Here is a 17,500-nt window from a genome sequence, read left to right on the forward strand (position 1 = left end):
AAATAAATTTTTTAAAAATCATTCAAATCTGTTAAAAGTGTTTAACTGCACAGTGCTTGAGATGTGTTAACTTCCTTAGTGTAGTTTTAAAGCCAGTTATGAGAGCATCCATTGGACTAATTTGGCTATGATGCAGCAGCCAGTGAAATGAGCCTGTGTGGGTAACTGAAGGGAGATCTGCATTTAGAATCAGAGAGAGCCCAATTCCCCTGCTGGAGAGGGTGAGAGACCCTCAGGAGTTGGGGCTGGAGCCGTCGCCAGAGGCCTCTATCTACCCCTCAATCGCCACCACCCCCTCACCGAAAACCTCCCGGCGCGGAGACGGGATTGAGGGGCCCACCGGGTCTGAGTCTCGGGGGGTAGGGGGCACCTTGGGGAACGTCTAGTTCCGCGGCTTCCGAATTGGGCGGAGCACAGCGAGCGCTCTTCTTCTGTGGTGCGCGAGCAGGGAGACCACTCTGCTGGGTCAACGTGGGACGTGGTCATGCTCAATTCTCGTTCACTCTGGACCAAGTTTAAAATTCATATTGTTATTTTGCCTATTATGTTGTGGTGTGTTACGGATTTGCCACAGTAGAGGTTTCCTTGGCGTTTTTTATGATTTTGAGTTCATCCTCGTTCTGCAGTTATGCAGTCTCAGGTTCTGATGATCCACCGTCGTCGTCCGCGGAGCCGCAGAGAGACGGCGCGATGCCGCCGCCGCCGCCGCGCGAACCGAAGCCCTCAAACGGGTCGGCGGGCGTAATTAAAAAGCCATATTTCAGCCGGCGGCGAAGGAAAGGTTCGACAATCAAAGACAACAGTTCTCATTAGCGGCTAATGCAAGGTGTCAATGAAGCTAAATGGGGAGAAGGGACGGCTGTGGCGTGGAGGGGAGGCTTCTCCACCCCCCCAAACCCCCCCCCCCCCCGAGTGGCGCCGCGTGACGAGCCGCCGGCTAATTAAACGATCCCCGGTCACCTGGCTTCGCCGCGCCGCGCGGGAGAGAGAGAGCCCGCGCCTGGAGACGTCCTCAGCCTGTCCGGCGCGGTGACAGGCACGCCGCTCCCGCCTGGACGTCGACAGGAAGGACGGCGTGACAGTTCATTACGCGGCGAAGGATCCTCTCCTCTCACCTCATTAGAATGGATGTGGATTAACAGGGAGCCTCCCGACTGGATCAAGGCTCCTCCGCGCTCCTGACACTTTGAAAAAAAGAAGAAGAAAAAAAAAAGTCACGTTAATTAAAAAAGTGAAGAACACTTTAACTTCAGTTTAAAAGCTACGTACATGCAAACAATGTAAACGGCTCAACGCGCGATGCCTGTAATACAACTTCAAAGGTATCGAACAAACTTAATTCGCAACTCGCTATACCTGAAGTCAGAATGCACAATCCTTGCTGGAAAATAAGTACAGTACGATATTTCATATTTATGTCACTCATTTCTCCACCTTTGCCTCGCTTTAGATGGAAAAGGACTTGCCAAATATAACAATGTGCGCTTCTTCGCCAAATAAAATAATGTGCGAGTCTTAGAGCGTGTAATGCTACACCGTCAAAAGAAAAAGTAACAAGCGCGGCGCGAGCTTTGAAAGTTTTTGGACAGAAGGTCCTCATTAACTGAAAACGTCCAATGAATTCTCCGGCAGAGCTCATCCGCAGAACACCATTTTAATGGGAGGCGTCCCCATATCTGGCTTTCATAAGTTGCGGCGCTGAGATTCCCATAATCCTCGCTTATTATGTACCCTTTCACACGACAGGGCGTAGACGTAGCGTGCGTGTGATTCGCCGTTCTCGGAGCAGATCTGCGGACGATGAGTGCGGTGAGGGAGCGCTTTTCTTTCGCTCTCTTCTGCGTTCGGGGGGCCGGCGAACGGGTGAGCGCCGCGGGAGAGCGCGCCTAGAGGTCGGGGTTCGTCCCGTCCTGCGAAGCGATTCCCCTCGGCAGGCAGTATTCCAATGACAATAAAGTCTGAATAAAGAGAAATTGAATTAATTGTGTGCATGCATGTGTTTGTGTGTGCGTGTGTGTGTGAGAGTGTGGGTGTGTGTGCACGTGTGTTTGTGTGTGTGAGTTTGCGTGTGAGTGTGTCTGTGAGTTGGGTGTGCGTGTGCGTGCACGTATGTGTGTGTGCATGCATGTGTGTGTGCTTGTGTGTGTTTGTACGTGTGTGTCCAATAAAAAAATTTTATTTGTTCGGTGGTTTTTACAGAAAGCTGTCACAAATATGCTTTGCAGAGAAACAAGTGGGCAAAAATCAACTTGGATGTGTTTGCGTGTGCATGTTTTTACATGTGCATATGTTTGTATGTTCACGTGTGAGTGAATGTGTAAGTGTTTGTGCTTCTGTGTATGTGCACTCGTGTGTGTGTGTGTGTTTGTATGTGCATGTATTTGTGTGTTTGTATATGCATATGTGTGTGTGTGTGTGTGTGTTTGTCTATGCATGTTTGTGTGTGCGTGTATATATGTGTGCATGCTATGGATGGGATATATCAGGCCCCCGGCGGACCCATGGCAGACCCCCGCGCCCCCTCGGCATTCTGGGAAAAGCCTGCTCGCTCACATTTGCCAGTCACTCCATTAGTCGGGCTGTTTTCTGGTCGAACGGCGAACGCTTCTCCTTTTCCTCTGACGTCACCCGTGGCGTATTTCCTCGTTCCGCGGCGCGCGTCTCGCACGCGGACGCCCCGTCGTCTTATTAACAGGCGCACGCCGGCGCACGCCCGGCCCCTCCCGAGCGCCAGGGCTAGCCAGGGACGTGCCGGAGACAGGCGGCCAAGTCGGAGCAGAACGGGCCACAGGGAGCGCCCCTTCTTTAAAAACCCAGGCTGAGTTAGCGTCTCCCAGTCTACCCCACCCCCCTCCGAAAAGCGGTCTCGAAGCGAAAAGAACACAAGAGCGGGCACGTATGACCGCATGGTACGGCGCTATGTATGTAGGAAGAAGGCCAGGACTGCGGCTGCCACACCCACACCTACTGATGTGGTCCAATTCTTTTTTTCCTTCTCTCTCCCTCTCTCTCTCTCTCTTTGAGGCACCTAATTAAGAAAGCCTGACTCATTTACATGGATATGTTTGATCTAAATTACACTCCAAACCGCACCAAATTAGGATCATCTGCGAATGTGAAATGTTTTTTCTCTCTCTCTCTCTCTCTCTCTCTCTCTTTCTTTTCCCCCATGCCTCATAGAAGAGAGCCAGTTCTGGAGGGCACATGTTCGAATGATGAGAGGGATTATAGTTTTTAACATCCTCCTGGGACCTGCTTTTTTTTTTGTCCCCGCAAACTGCGCAGGGGGAAAGTCGCCGACGATTATCCCAGGATCTTTTTATTATCTGCGGTCCTTCTGCCATTTCTGTTTGGACTGTTATAAAACGGTGAAGTCAGCCAGCCACTAAGGAGCCTTCGGCCTGATGGCGCTATAGTTATTTAATCTGTTTGTTTTTTAGGTGCAGGACAGTCCTCCGGCCCATAGAGGGCATCGCAACCTCACAAGCTTTAGTGAATTAAGCAATTTTGAAAGACTTCTAAGTAATGAGTTGAACTATAGAGTTTCTTTCTTTCCTTTAAATTTAGATGCATCTGTGAATTTGGAGATCTCGTAGAGTCCTTCAGACAAATGTGTTTGTTAACTTCCTGAATATTGACAGACATCTGAGACCCAACCTCCAAAGGAAATGGACAGTGCAGATAAGGATATTGAATATCACTGAAGAAAAAAAAAAACTGTCCTGGAATTACACTGTCTAGACTTTTAATTTCTGTCTCTTTAAAAAAAAAAAAAAAAAAAGAGTAAAGCCGCTTGGAAGCTAAACCGTTTCAGAGCTGCGGCATGTGCTTTTGTGTTGTTTGCAAGTGTTTTCATTTGGCCCTTTTTGATAATACGACACAGTTGAAGCAAAGTCAGTTTATGAAATGATAACGAAAGGCACGGTTTTATCAATATGTTTAATGAATGATACCTGAGTGGAATGAGAGGTGGGTAGTCAGGCGCTTAATGGTCCTGGAACTTTTCAAGACCTTCGCCGATAACGGAAAGCATCGCGATTCATCTCTGAGGGTCTGTGAAAGGCCTTTAGATGTGAGAAAGTTTGGCGCTTCAGATGTGAGGAACTTTGAGGGGCTCTTCTGAGGCACTTTCCCGCCACGACGCTCGCGCGCACACACACACACACACACACAGATGTGACAGGGAGGAGCCAAGGGGAAGAATTAAAAACCCAGCAGGGTCTGCGACGAGACAAAGCCTAATTAAGCGTGTGTGTGTGTAAGTGTGTGTGCGTGTCTATGTGGGGGTGTGTGTGTGAGTGTGTGCGTGTGTGTGAGTATGTGTGTGTGTTTGTGTGTCTGAGTGTGTGAGTGCGTGCATGTATCTATCTGTGTGTGTGCATTTGTTTGTGTGCGTGCATGTGGGTATGTTTGTGTGTGTGCGAGCATGTGGGTGTGTTTGTGCGTGCATGTGGGTGTGTGTTTCTGCGTTCGTGTGTGTGCATGTGTGTGTCCGTGCATGTGTGCTTGCATGCACGCATACGTGTGTGAGCAAAAACCTAATTTGACGGAAAATATTGTATTGTCAAGCCTTCCTACTTAAAGCATTGAGTTTTCCCTCAACTTTTTTCCATTGTTCATTGCAAAGAAAGAGAGGAAAAAGAGTTTAAAAAAGTGCACTCAGTGGAACTATTTTTATCTTGGCTTAGCTACCCGAACAGTGAAGTACCAGTCTGTGAAGTTCATCTTTAAAGTCCTTTGTTGTGGGTTAACTTTGTGCTTATGTGGAGACGGTTTTCTTTTATAAAAATTATAATCCACGTTGCCTGGATTCAATAAGCAGTCGTATATCCAAATTGTGATGATGGGATCGAGGAAACCAGATTTCTTAAGTGTACCTTAATGCATCTCTGTTCGGTATTTAGTTATTTGTTTGGGAACTTTGCCCCCCCACCCCCCCCCAATTTTGACTTAATTTTGGTTGCAATTCAGAGACTTGTGTTTTTGTTAATCCAATGTCCTTTTTTTACCTACCACGAAAGGCTCGTAAGGTAAACGTGAAACAACCCTGGAGGAGAAATGGAAAATGTTATCTAGAGGCAAACGGTCTGGCTGTAGCTTCCGGAGATTTCTCCCCGAATCTGATTCCTGATTGCTGTATACATACTCACTGGTGCCAAGGGCCTACAAAGGGAGCCGGCTTTGATGAAACATCCGAACGTTTTGACAGGGGATTATGGTTGTTTGGTCTACGCCCATCAGGTAAAACGAGCAGGGTTCTTTTAAACGTAATTGTAGGGGTCTGGCCTACTCTGGGAAGAAAAGATTGTAATCCGTTATGGTACGTCGTCTCTGAGATTGCACTGTGTTGCCTGCCTCTCGTAAGCCATACGCACATCAGGACTTTGTGATTAATAGAAACAGGTTTCAGCACATTTGTTAATGGTGTGGGGGGGGGGGGGGTGTGCAGTCTGCTATAGGCAGGACTTCACTTGGTTTGTAGTACCCAATACCCAGAGTTTTGTCATGTCTAGTTTACACTGGCTGAGCTGAAAAACTATGAGTACAATAATAAATAACACTGTATATACCATATACACATAACAAGAAGGAAGAGTTCTTTCTTAAGGATCCAATCAGATTTTTGCTAAAGGTAGGCTGCTTCATCAGCACACGGGGCTGGGCCAGTTAGCCAGGTTCCGCTGTCCGTTTGCATCACCGTCGCCGCGACGACGCTCGCGCAGATGAACGGGCTCGGCGGCGCTCTCTGGCGAAGCGCCGCGTCGCGTGGCCGCCGTGAAGCTCACCGCGTTTGTCGTAGCCGGGGGCTCTGGGAGAACACTGACAGAGGCGGACCATGAAAATCCGAGCGTCAACGTGCCCCCCTCAATTTAATAACTGGCCCTCAGCTCAAGGAGCCGAATCCTGACCCTAATAAAAGACGCCTGGGGGGGAAATGGCATCGAGCACTGACTCCTATATCCTGTTGTTCCCTGGTCAAAATTAGATGCTAATTAATTACCATTGGCATCTTTAGCAATGCATGTCAGATTGTGTTTAGGATATCAATCTGTTATCTGATCAAACTGAACGCTCCAAGGCTACCACCGGGTATCCTCGCCACTCTCTGAAACACGCTATAGCCCCTCATATTATTTTTTGCGTGCATTTTTTTCCCTCCTTTTCTGTCAGGTCTGTCCACAAATTTTATTCTCTTTTACATGCTCCTTGGTAATCAGATCCTTATAACCAAATGACGTTAAATGGCTAAGATGTGAGAACGCACTGTTATGTTTCTCACCGTGTGTTTCTTTGTTTCCGTTTCGTAATGCAATGGCTGTATGTCCGTGTCTGCTTTGACTGTATATACAGAATTACATGTCCGATGCTGGGGATCATTAGCATTTAAAATGAAGAGAGTCATAAACAAAGATTGTTTTCTAATATACTCAAAAGAATACTTGCAGGAGCATAAATGTGGCAGGATGATATTTCCTTGTGTTCTTCGCAGCGGTAGTACAGGTCGAAAGCGCGGTTTATCAGGACAGTGTTCAGTGTCATTAAACGGAAATAATAAGCACAAGGTCAGGAGATTTAGCGTTATACAGGCTTTTCCCCACAGTTCTGTCAGATTTATAAAGTTGTGTCTGAGCTGTAGTTGACATTAATCAGCATTTTAATTGCCTCTTACCTCAGATTGTGTGGGGAATAAGACCCATTTCCTTTTGTGTGCTCCGTCTTAGTTAAATTAGGTCTTAAGGAGATAGACTCCTCTCTCTCTTTCATTCTGCATTATTATTATTATTATTAGTAGTAGTAGTAGTAGTAGTAATATTCAATAAACAGTATTATTATTATCATTATTTTTATTATTATTATTATTATTAGTAGTAGTAGTAGTAGTAGTATTCAATGAACAGTATTATTATTATCATAATTATTTTAATTATTGTTTATTATTATTATTATTAGTAGTAGTAGTAGTAGCAGTAGTAGTAGTACTAGTAGTACTAGTATTCAATAAACAGTATAGCTGTTGTAAGTGGAAGCTGTTAATAATTATGTTCAAATCAGTGGTAATATTACTTCATATTATTTTTCAATATTGTTCAGATGAACTCGAAATACTGATGTCACAGCAAACGCCAACTGTGAATAGCAAGGCAAAGCTGCTGATTAATCAGAAATGAGAATGACCATGTTCACATCAGCAAGCCAGCATATTTAATGGTTTTCCCGTTGTTCTCCTTCCCACATATGAGTACAATCAACATATTTATGCTGTAATATTAAAAGGTTATTAGTATTAAGAGCACACTTAATACAGTTGACATTGAGAGCCATTTTTCATTGTTAAATCAGGTTCATGGTTTAAGTACTTCTATATGCTCTCAGGTAATGGTTTACCTCACAAGCCCTTCATCAATGTTCACATTCTGGAATATATATATATATAAAGTAACCCCTCTGATGTGACTTGTAAATACCCTAATTGCTCTTTGTCAATGTTGATTAATGGATATTCATAAATAAACTTCCTTTAATTAAGTTCCCACCTGCAACTAATGCTCTAGTCTGGAACCAATTAGCTTCTTTTTTTTTTTCTTTTTTTTGTTAATACAATCTCCAGCAAGAACATTAGCGGACATATGACACATTTTTTGCAATCTTTAGTTACAATTTTGTTATTTTGGATGTAGATCCACCTTGTTAAGTCAAATGGGCTAAAAACAAATGTGACCTCTTGACTAGCCTAGCAGTAATTTTCTCATATAGAGCAACAGAGGAAGCCATACTGTAACACATAAAAGAAAGTTTTCATACATTATAATGTTTAACTAAATACACCATTTTAAAAGCTCCTTTATGAGTATGTTAGTGCATTCATCAAGTGGAAGTGCCACCGTGGGCACAACTCACCCACCTTAACTGATAATACACTCAGTCCCATCAACTTTGATAGGTAATTACCTTAGCTAATCTTTACTTAGTATGCTATCGTGCTAAGTTGGTCAATTAAAAAAATGTTAGCTTGCCAATGTTAGCACTGCAGTTTATCTTGCCCTGTCTTGCTACTTTTACCCAATCCTGACTAAAGCTAACATTCATCTTTACGTTTGTTCATGAGAGCACATACATAAGTGGAATGAATGTCAGTTTCCCACAATTTTCCCAATCTCTCTCCATTTTCATTTGTATTCCTTGAACACCAGCCTCGCTCAGCTGATTACATATACGTACTGTGCCAGTGCGCTTGATCTTCCTCAACTAAGCAACGAGGAACCTTCCATCCTGGTGGACTCACACGTTCCAAAATGTGGTCTATTTTACCAAACACGAAAGTTTCCTTTTTTTAACATTGGTACTGTAACACGCATGAGCTTTAATTTGCTGAGCACTGCTTTGTCTAACTTGCATCTGATTCATATTTGACATTAACGGTTTGCCAGAAATGAAACTTCGTGTACTTTTTCACCCGACATATCCTCCATATTAAAAAGATGAGTAATTAACACAGCAGGAAGTTGACCTTTTCATGAAGACGGTGACACAGTCAATGTTGGCTCTGAAAGGCTTACCCCAAAGTGTGTGTCAATCTTCTGAGTTACCGTTATGCCGAGGTTGTGTCATCTCACCATTTCTCTGATGAAAGCACAAATCTTCCCAAAGCTCAAAACGTAGGCTAGCAAACAAACTGATGTTACACGAGCTACCAAACATGAAGCTGACAGTCTGTTGTCAGTTGACAAGCTGTTAGCAAATAAAGTTAGCCAGATAACACTGCTTTACATCATCTCATAATGATATGGATTATTATTATTATTATTATTATTAACCCTGATATATATGTAAATTGAACACCACATGCAATGAAGTGCCTGAATGTTTTTAAAATTTCAACAAAATTTGTCTGCGACAGAGAATTACCCAAGAAATCTCAAAAAGCACTGACCAATGAGAGCAGTTTAGAAATGAATTGCTGCTTTGCACCCTACACTTCACTGCAGTGGATGTATGGGGGCATATCAGTACCTTTCTGCAATCAATGATCCTGTTTGTCCCAGAAACAAAGACAACTGCTGCAATGTTTAAAATATGACACTACAGATGATCTAACGCCTGATAACAATGGAACCACGAAAATAGAAATGCAGACTTGATTTGCTTATATCACATCGATAGTGCAGACTGTTAGTATGTATGCTTCCCTAAAAAGGGGAGGGGGTGGGGGGGGGGACTATGTAAAAAAAGGGGGGGAGGCTGTAATTCTTACATGGTTCACTCCATATGGATGCAAATACCAAATTAAAGCTGACAGCATGCACTTCAACCTCATATTGTTTCATTTCAGATCCGATGTGCTGGAGTAATGGGCCAAAACAGAAAAAATAGTGTGACTGTGCAAATACTTACACAGTGCACTGTTTTCTATTTGCTTCAACATTTTTACAGCTGGTGGTCTCTCGGGCCCAGCTCAGCCACTGCGGACGGCTACTTTCTTCCCTCTGAAGTCATTGTATGACAGGCACAAGACACAGGGTACACGGGGTAATTATTCGGTACGCTGAAAAAAATTCAGAGCGAGTATACCGTTGTAAATGCTGAAACCTGGAAAATGGACGGAAAGTGTGTGCTTTCACTTGCAATTCCACTGTGTCATTACTGTAGCATTGCTTTATTTTCTGAACTCGAAATCCGCACGCCACAACAAAGTTGAACGTTAATTGCGTCTCAAACGTTGGATGCAATTATGCACTAAAAGGGATGACTGGTGTAAGTTTAAAGAAGACCTGATCCTTCTGCCCTGCTTTTAATCAAGTTCATTCGTCCCGGGCCTTGACAACTTGGACCTGGGCCCCACCGCAACTTTCTATTGTGTTCCAGTTTTGCCTGTAATGGGCCCTGGGCCCACAGGCAGGGGCTATTCTGACTAGCGAGCCCTGTATCGACTGCCGCTGTCTCCCAGCCAAACCTCAGTTCGGGCAAAAAATATTTCAGAGCAGTTTCAGAGCTCGCCAAGCCCCTAACTATGCCAGGCCTATTTCCACAACATATAATAAAGAGCACCTTTGGAGTTTTTGAAAGTGAAGAACCCAGGAACCCGAGAAACTCTTTCTTTTTTTTTTTTTTTTAAATAAACCACATCTCTGCAGAATGGACATTTTTTGCTCTTAATATTAGTTGTATATATGAAGCATGGATATTTGCTTAAAGCTTTTTCAGCAAATGGTTACCATAAGTCGGGGGTACACAACTCCGTGCTGGTTTTCGTTCCAATGAATTACCTCAGTTTCAATCTTCTGACAGCTCTATAAACTATGCTGTACGAGAGCAGAGTAAAGCCTTTAGGACACACTCACAGTCGGCAGCTGTAGCTGGGGCCTATACAAATGTCAGAACAAGAGATGACTGAGCTAATTAAATAATTAAGAGCAGAACTTGGCACAAAATCCTGAAATGGATTGGCCTTATTGAGAACCGTGCCATAAGTGTAAACCAGGGATGGCCAATCTTGTGCAGCCTTTTGTTTTAAATGGATTATGTGGGAGCAGGTTTTTGTTTTAGCCCAGTACTAAGGCACCTGATTCTACTTATCAAGGTGTTGACAGAAGACCATGATTAGTTAATTAGCTGAATCAGGTATTATACCCTGTAGTGTTGGACTAAAACAAAAAACCTGGATCCATACCTGCTCTTTTCAGATAAGACTGGACACCCCTAATGTGAGCAAAATGTGGATGAACTCTACTGAATGAATATGTATAACATCTCCGGAGGGATTCTGGGGCTCTTTATTAATTTGCATACCCTATCTCAGGTAATAAAATACATGAACAAGCAGGTGTTGGAAATGTTAAGCTCTGGGTACAGAAAACATTGTTGGACATCCTCGGTCATGGCTCATTTTCTCCCAGATGAACCATTATTAACCATGAAACATTTCAAAAGAAATCATCTGTCTTTTGTAAGTCTTCAGGTTTGGCAACCCCCTTTGTCAACACTGAAATAGAAATATCCCTATATGGAAATTAGGCCGTCTCGTGTCTATAATAATGTATGTCATATTTTCATTGTTTCGTATTGTTTATATTTACTGGATTTTACATATTTCTTTCACATATTATTCCCCATGTGCAAAGCATTACATTTTTGTTCTGGACTGTTTAGACCAATGGACTTCCCGTTTACCTTTGGAGAGATACATGGTGTGTTTTTATTCTTACTTAGTATAGAAGAAAATGAGGAATACGATTTATATTTGTTTTATGTTTTGAAAATCGTATTTCAACTTACTTTTCAGCTGAAACCAGTGGTCTCACCCATACAGCAAATGTTTCTGTAGAGAGAGACAGAGGAAAAACTGAATGAAAAGGGTGAAACTCAAACTGTCACATGATCTGTGCAAAGCAAATGATGAGATGTCTTGCCTACAGACAATGCATTTATGTGATGACTGAGCAAGGATGTTTTTTTTTTTAGCATAAAACCAAAGTGCTGTCTGTAATGTTTCCTGCACTGAAAAAACGTTATCATTTCAAAAGAGGCTTGACGGCAAAATGGCGTAAGCGGCGACTGGGGTTGAGCACGTGGCCTGTGCAAATCCCTACCCCCGCTTTCTCCTTGCATGTTTATTTCTCAAAGCGATTTTTCGAGACGATAAATGACCACTGAATCTAAAAGGAACATCTCTACCTCTGTAAAATCAATGGCAAAATTGTATATTTATTCCATATTTAGTCACAGATATTGATAGTAGAATGTGGTATAATTATACAAGAATTATTTAGCTATTCAGTGAGCAGTATTTTTCATTGTTGTATTGTCTATCATTGGGCTGTTGTTGGCTTTATCTTGTTTCTATGACAGTATACAATTTTTTGGTGGTTAAATTATATTGTTATGAACTCCCAGATAGACGCTATTGTCCAATGTGACATTCTTGGTATACTGTAGGTGCAGATGAGACCGCATTGAGGGCGTGCTTGTTAAATGGATGACCTGCTCGACAATGGTGGCACTTATAAACTCCGTATTTTTCATAGTTTTCTTATACTGTCTAGTAATAAAGCTAGAACAAAGAGCTTGTTGTTTCCAATCATAGTTTGGTTGCAAGAGCACTGAACGTATGAGTTGAGCAATCTCAGGAGGCCAGTGTCCTGGCCACTGTGGGGCATGTGCGAAGGGTTAAACCAGAATTGATGGCATGGAGCTAGCTAGCTACCTTTCTTACAGTGGAAAACATGTGAAGGGCTTCCAAATCAATTAACAAGGTAATTACAGTCAGGTGTTGCTATTGAAGTGAACGAAAAAAGTCAATTTCACCTGTAAATCCTGACATATAAAATTTACACTACAAAAAAAACTAAAACTTTGCATTAAGAAAAAAATTAATTAACTGGAAACACATTAGTAAACGAAGATACTATACAAAACACAAGATTCTTCTGCTTCAGCAGCTGCCCATCAAAGTTTTGAACAGTATTTTTTGTTAATCTCCATGATTCGGTGAACAGAAGTATGACCAGGTTGACGCCTTTAAGGAAAACAGACGGCAACCTAGAGATGAAGAACAATGAAAGCTTCCCCTGTAAGATGTTCACTGTTTGGATGCCAGGAATATTAAATTGCGCAAACACAAAAATGATGGTCCCTCCAAAGCTGTGAAGTTTCATTCCATATCTATAAATATGCACACTTTCAGAAGGACCCTCATCGACTTTGTATGCTTGGCACAAATTTCATTTAGTGAGGTTATTTTTGGAGACAAATTGCTGTAGCGTTTTTGCTTGGCAAAGACACTGATAATGTAAATAAATATTGCATCGGTGCTCTTGCTGCTGAAACAAATTTGGTTTATGGTGGAACTCAGTCTGAGCTGTCTACCACCATGATGTGCCAAGTTAAATTCGGCAAGACAAGGTCTAGGTGCGTCCCAATGTTTTTCCACTCCTCATCTCCTTTACTCCACTCCCCCACTACCACTCTTCTCCTACCCCGAGGTATGTGGAGGAAAGAATGGTAGGAGATGAGTCGGGGAAAGGAGAGAATGTGGAGGCGTGAAGAAAATTGGGACAGCTTATCTGCTTCTCTGTCATTCAAAGCCAACATTGACGACTGATGAAATAGCCCTATCATAAACATTATAAACAGTCCCAAAGCCAATCACAGACCTTACACATAGTCCGCCCATTTAAAGATGAAGTTTCAATTACAAATTGTTTCATGTACAGTAGTCTGTACAAACATGAACATGTCATTGAGGTTTGTGTTGAAACACTGATTAATATGTAATCAGTAACATTTGAGCAATGTAAACATCTCACAGTATACGCAAACAAAACAATTTACTGTAATTCCAGAATCCTGATTTGTCCGATGGCTGAACAGACAGAGCTCTAACTCACCTCAGAAACTATGGTAATACTGTGACAGGCTAATGTTTGGAAATTTGGGGGAAGGAGGACACAAATATCAGTTTCTGGGGCACAGAGGAGACGAGGTGGTAGTGGAGGAAAGGCGGCTATATTTTTTGAGTACTGGAACGCACCCTAGGTGTGAAGTCTGGTCATATAGTTTTGCTCTAGAATAGTGATGGGAGAACTACATATCATGATGTCAAAAATTGGTAGAGCTTCAATTATATATCAATGACTGACTTGTCTGAGCCAATAAAAAGGTGTTTCTCTGCACACGACGTGATTGGCAGTAGATGGTAGCTCCGCCCATTTTTGTTTTGTGTCATGGTGCCTTATTCTGCAGGCAACAGCCCAGAACATCCACGGTGAACAGGAGGGACAAATTAAATTTTACTTCTTTATCCTAATGTACACATTTTTGTTCTAGAAACCACCAGCTCAATAACAAACCATGTAATGTTTTATTTAGTAGTCTGCAAAAGATGGCAACAAACAGAGGTAAAACTAACCTGTCAGGTAATGTATAGCATTAGCAGACAAAAGGTAGAGTCAGTCTAATATGCTTCCAGGATGGCAAACATTAAATTGTATTTCTGAATTTCCAAGCAAGTTATGCTGCTATTTTAAAAGTGTGTAGTCTGCAACCCTTCCTCCTGACCTGAGGAAGAAACAGACAGACTGTTCCATTGCTGTGCGTGAATCACTCACTCTCTGTACTAGGCCCTCCAGGAGGCAATACCAAATAATATGGCCCATCTCAGTGTGAGTTTTCCACACACATGAGTCACTGCTGTTGCATTTTGATTTACATTTGACTGTTGATGCAACTCATACCCATTGCCACTAGGGAGAAAACTTGCATACTGCAGCTAAACACATATAAATGCAATGAACGGCACTCTCATACACTAGCAGACTATTGTGTCAAGATAGTAACATTCTCATGTGACTCACCTTGCAGTTAAAAAAAAATAAAAAATAAAGGGTGGAGCCCCACTAAAAGTAAGTTAGCTTTCATAAGCAGATATGAACAGACTTTATTACACCATCAGAAGATAAGCATTTTTTAATAAAAAGTGATGTGATGACTCAGAATGAACACGGTTCAGCTGAGCTCACCTGTGCTGATCACTACTCAGAATGAACACAGTTCAGTTAAGCTCACCTGTGCAGATCACTACTCAGAATGAACCCCGTGCAACCAAGCTTACCCACGTAGAAGCAAGCTATTTTAAAACTCTAGTGTAGTCTGCAACCCTTCCCCCTGACCTGAGGAAGAGACAGACGGACTGTTCTGTTTCTGTGCGTGAATCACTCACTCTCTGTACTAGGCCCTCCAGGAGGCAATACCAAATAATATGGCCCATCTCAGTGTCAGCTGAGCTCACCTGCGCAGATCACTACTCAAAATGAACACAGTTCAGCTAAGCTCACCTGCGCAGATCACTACTCAGAATGAACACAGTTCAGCTAAGCTCACCTGTGCAGATCACTACTCAGAATGAACCCCGTGCAACCAAGCTTACCCACGTAGAAGCAACTCAGAAAGGACACTGTTCAGCTAAACTCTTCTCTTATTTTTCCATTTTGATATTAAAATGCTTTTCCACACTAATACAAAATCAGCAAAGGCTTGAGGTTTTTGATTTTTGTGTTTTCTCTCATCTTGCTGCCGCGGTCAAACACGTCCTGCCGAGCAAAAGGCTGCACCTACTCAGTTTAAACACGCTGGAGAATGTCAGAATGCCTCGGCTCGGAAATTGCCGTAAAGGAAATAAGTACGGTGAAAGAACAGGAGGGAAATATGTCTCCGCCCTGAGCGTTTCTGCTCCCAATCACTTGAATTGACCACTAGACCCATGTGAGAGGGGAAATAATGAGAAATCTTTCAACAATCTGGGGGCCATTTTGTCCTCTGTATTATTGCTCATCAACAGTAAGTCTCCAATATCCAAAAGTGCATGCGCGCTGTGTACAAGTGTCGCAGCCTTTCCCGACAGATAGGTATTTGTCTTTACCCAAGGCGGGACTCAAAGAAGAGCCTTGCTCCGAAGTTACCTGACAAATAAAGCCTCAAAATCTCTTCAGCTGTGAGGAACCAACTAACATACTGTAAAAAAGGTACTTCTTTTATAATGCATCTGTAGAAGTGGCATTCTTTCTGAATTTGATATCTTCACATCCCAGCAAAGTTACACAGAGATGGACTCTGTCATAGTGAATGAGGTTCTCTTAGCATTCAATAAATCCTCAGCCCAAACAATCATTCCAAGATCAAACAGGCTGGTATGTTTAATGCCGCATGTCCAAATCAGATCTGTCAATCACCTGGAGAACAGTCCTCCTCATTGGCTGCACTGTTCAGCTTCATTTGCCATATTCTGACAGTGATCTAGAGGAAGACATTTCTTTTGAAGTGGTGCTAGATAAAGTGAAGTTTAGTTTTGTGTGATTAAACATGAAGTACAAGTAGATGGGCTCCTCACTGTGAACTGATGTGAATTATGACATCTACGTACAGTTTTTATCGTCTACCAATGCTATTCTGAAGCAATGTAAAACTTGATGGTTTATGGTCTAGGTTTGGTTTGCTTTGGTTTGTTTTATGTATGGACGTTAATGAAAAAATAAACAAATATGCTGCTATTTCCCAATGCATGCTTAATTTCAGACATTTTGTTATAAGTTTTCATTAAGAATAGTGCCAAACTTGTGAGTGATTAAATCATAATATTAGGCATAGACTTTCTACAATTTTCTATAATTAATTACTTTGCTCTAATCATGCTTACGTTAAAGATGTATATATGTATATAACTACCTGGCTGCTCAGGATGGTGAACCTAACACTTAAATATGGAGTATGTTTGGTGTAAATAATAATAATAATAATAATGATGACGATGACGACACCAACAACAACAACAACAACAATAATAATAATAATAACAATAATAATAAAGCACTCAATTCAAGAATTACAATTCAAGAAGTAACTTCCATATTTGATCATACAAATATTGAACCACAATGAAGCAGTATAATCTAGAGGAATTTCTGCACAAGTACTGCCTGATAGAGTAACCCGGCATGACAGACAGAAGATCCATCTTCGGCATTCACAGGGAAATGCACACACTCAGAAATATTCAAAATAACGCTTTCCTTCAAAGGCCATAATTTGCTCTTGAACAAAATATTTTAGATTCGCAACAGAATAGCTATATTCCGAGGGCTTCAAAATGTTACCATTATGTTACCCGGGAAATTTGTGCAATTAAACCATTAGGATTGTATGTCACACTAAGCTAGATTAATGACTTGATTATGTCAGGAAAAAATGTTTACACAGACACTGGTATGCTGTAAATAAACAGATACAAATAAAGGGTATCATAACATACTGGTTTTCAAAATGCAATTAAGCCGGAAACCTCACAACATTCCTCTGGGACTTATTACTTCAACCAAAATCAGCATTCATAATGATTTAATTCAGCGGAATGTTTGTGGAAATTGTGGTGTTTCCCATCTAATTATTTATTTCATTAAATCCACAAAGGATAGACGTGAAAATTAAAACATTAAACAGTAGCGGCCCTGTTTTTTTCCTCAATTGAAAGTTCGAGGTGGTGCTTGTGAAGGAGATTTGCTCGTACGAATGATTCAGCCATCGGAGGGCCTTCTGAAATGCCCGCATTGTTAAAAGCGCTCCACGCGTTTTGCTCACATGGCGAATGTCGGGGAAATAATACCGCTGACTATTTTTAAAACCAGCAATCTGCCATCAAAGAAATAATGAACAGCTAGTCCCGTAGTAAAATGGGCCACCATGCTGTGGATGAAAGGGAAATAAAGGGAAGTCTTTGTTGTCTAATCATAATCACAAGACCTGTTTTGAATGCCTGTCATCTTTAATTTTACAGACTGCGCTGCAGAGTTGGACTTCCAGGGTCACATGCAATTAAAACGGCGCCAAATTTGGTGTGGTGTGTGCTCGGGACCGCCTGTCTGAGTATGAACTTCTGCACTGAACTCCGTGGCCCTTTTAATTGCTCGCCACCCTCGTGTCACCTTAAGGATATGAAAGAATTGGAATAGCT

Source organism: Anguilla anguilla, chromosome 15 (genome assembly GCF_013347855.1).
Source record: "Anguilla anguilla isolate fAngAng1 chromosome 15, fAngAng1.pri, whole genome shotgun sequence".
In the NCBI taxonomy this organism is placed as follows: Eukaryota; Metazoa; Chordata; class Actinopteri; order Anguilliformes; family Anguillidae; genus Anguilla; species Anguilla anguilla.